The sequence below is a fragment of the Sorghum bicolor genome, chromosome 3 (assembly GCF_000003195.3).
Source record: "Sorghum bicolor cultivar BTx623 chromosome 3, Sorghum_bicolor_NCBIv3, whole genome shotgun sequence".
Taxonomy (NCBI): Eukaryota; Viridiplantae; Streptophyta; class Magnoliopsida; order Poales; family Poaceae; genus Sorghum; species Sorghum bicolor.
In genome coordinates this window covers 42,095,915-42,098,617 of record NC_012872.2, presented here as the reverse complement: position 1 = coordinate 42,098,617, position 2,703 = coordinate 42,095,915, and the positions used below count along the sequence as shown (strand labels likewise).

The window sequence follows — 2,703 nt, the reverse complement described above, 5'->3', positions numbered from 1 at the left end:
CTATCGAGCTTCTGACCAAACTTCTGTTGATCTCGTTCTCTCCAGTACACAGTGGTGGCAAATATTTTATCATGATAATTATAGTCTCTCACAAGTAAAAAGACTAAAGAGTGGACACTTTTTGGTGCAGCAATTGTCTTTCGTCCGTCTGTCACCCTATCCATGCGATCCCACCTCCCCTGTCCAGCGGACGAGTGAGAAAAGGAAAGGAGTCGAGCTAGAAAAGGAAAGAAAATAATTTTGTCCGCCAATCACTCCATCCACTGCATGCTATCAGCGCGAGACGCTGCCTTCGCCGCATGACCTGTGACTATAAGAAAGGAAGGAATTATCATGATAAAGGAAGGAATTACTATGAAAAAGGAAGGTATCGCTGCCTATCATACTCACTTAAAGGAGATTTTCCGCACCGCAGATTCAGACGACGACGACGCGTTCACCTTCCTCATCCATGCCGACCTCTCCCTACACAACGAGGACAGTCGGCGGTCGCTACCCCCTCGACGTCACCACCGCTACCGGCCATCCTCGAGCGCCCAGAGGTCGCGGGCAGAGCGGAGGATGCGAGGTAGCGCGAGATCCACTCCGCCCGAGCCGCTGGAGCCGTGGCCTCCATCACCATCGCTGCCCTGCTCGCACTCGCCTCCGTCTCCGAATCTGAATCCCACCACAAGGTGCGTTCCTCCGTTCCTCATGACCCTACCATGCGGACATTTGACGCTCCATTCAAGCCCCTGCGATATGCCGGCTAACTTGCGTAGCTGAGAATTCAAAGCGAACGAGGGAGAAAATGGCGTTGCTGGCTCGGCAATCACCACGTCATGTGCTGTGGGTGCAGTGTGCTATGTTACAAAGAATTTCTGCCTCCCAGTTTGTTCTCTTGGACCAGTGGCCTAGATTGAAGAATCCCTTTCCGGTGCGATATCCATTATCCCGTGATGGCGGGCGCTGCTTGCCTGTTTTCACACGCGTTCAGGCTTCAGACACGCAACATGACATTCAGCTAGGTCACCGTTTTAAATGTGCAGATTAGGCAAATGGCAATGGCACTATGTCAGGATTAGCAGCTACTCTGGCTGGAAGCACAAGGAAAGCCTTGCGGTGCTGCTCTGAAAAATCTGAATCTTGTCCAACAAACTCACTGGCCAAGAAGATTTCTGCACATGCTGCTGCTTCCCCATGGTTTGACACGGAGCCACAAAACTCCACCCTTTCAGTTTTTGGATTTTGGAGGCTGCAAGAATTTATCAGATAAACATTCTACTGACAGATCATAGTGGCAAATATCTTGTCTTCTACTGTTAAGTTGAGGTGACTGATGAATGAACTTATTTCATTGTTCAAAATAAAACTCAAAGTTCAAGCTTTGGTAGTCTGTTACAAAAATCCAAATAATATGCTGCCATTTCTTTTGACGCCATTTAGTTTTGTAGCATAATTCAGCACATGCACGGTTGATCTGATATTTCCAAGCTCTAGAATGATGGGTGAACGTATTTATTTTAGGAACATATAGATCTAGGAATGCTTGGTCACACGAATGGCTTGCAGATCCTTCGTACCTGTTTTTTTTTTTTTGACCATACACACTTGGAAACAAAACTAAAAAGCTATTGTGTTACTGTGGTATTCTCATGTTACCTACACGAGAGACTAAGGTAGAAACTCTGAAACAAAGTTAATTTAATTTTTTAGTAGTGACTTGGTAGGTCCCCATAATATTTTAGTAGCTTAGATACACAGATAGCTATTGATCGTCACTTGATTATAACTGATGCAACTAGCAGTAGTTTATTAACCAACGGCCCACCCTAACTTAAGCTAATTGGTTATTTGTTTTCGGATATGATCTAACTACATTTGTGTACATATATTATGCCAGCTAACTTTGACCATTTTTAGAGATTAATTTCTAACTGAAACTAGGGATTAATTTTGCGCCCAATTTCAGAATGTATGCAAAATAATAAAGGTTGTACACCACTTGAAGACTTGACAAACACCCATTCCAGTTTAAGAGAAAGTAGTTTCCTATCAGATTGACCTTCGTCATAACAAGAATATAAGAATTTGTCAAATAGAAAATGGTAAGGAGAAGAAGACCCAATAATAGATGGAACTGTCACGAAAAATATTGTATAAGGAGGTTCTAATGCCATAGCGAGGTAATAGAATATTAATAACGGATACAATGCATTATTTATTCAATTTATATTAATGTACAAATATTATTTCACTAACGCCATATTTGTTACTATTCCTAGGTATATTTAAACGGTTTATCAGACTATATGGAGATGTTGTATACACACTACATGCCAACTGGAAAAGTCTATACACAATAGAGTTTGTGAGCCTGCGATACCGTGATCTCTGTGACCGTGTTAATTTCATGAACTTTACTTTTTTAGATTAAATGTCACTTTAATATCATTATTTAATTAGTATTATTATCTTATCGTGTGATCTGAGTGTTCTTAATAATATTCTTATCTTATCGTGTGATCTGTGTGGTTTTAAGTATAAAAGTTTAGCTGCCCCGTAGCAACGCACGGGCATCATACCTAGTTATTAATAAAATACAACATGTTAATTAGCACCACTATTATTCTAATTAACACACCAATCAAAATCTATATCTATATATCTTATAATCTTAAAACATATCTCAACATACAATAAGCAATCCACATCATCAACTCA

General features: G+C 41.1%; 1 long non-coding RNA gene across 1 annotated transcript; it reads left to right on the top strand.

Annotated features, from left to right (window-relative positions):
* Positions 307-2,492, top strand: LOC110433506. Its single transcript, XR_002450952.1, has 2 exons — positions 307-674; positions 2,265-2,492. It is a non-coding gene; the product is annotated as an uncharacterized LOC110433506 (long non-coding RNA).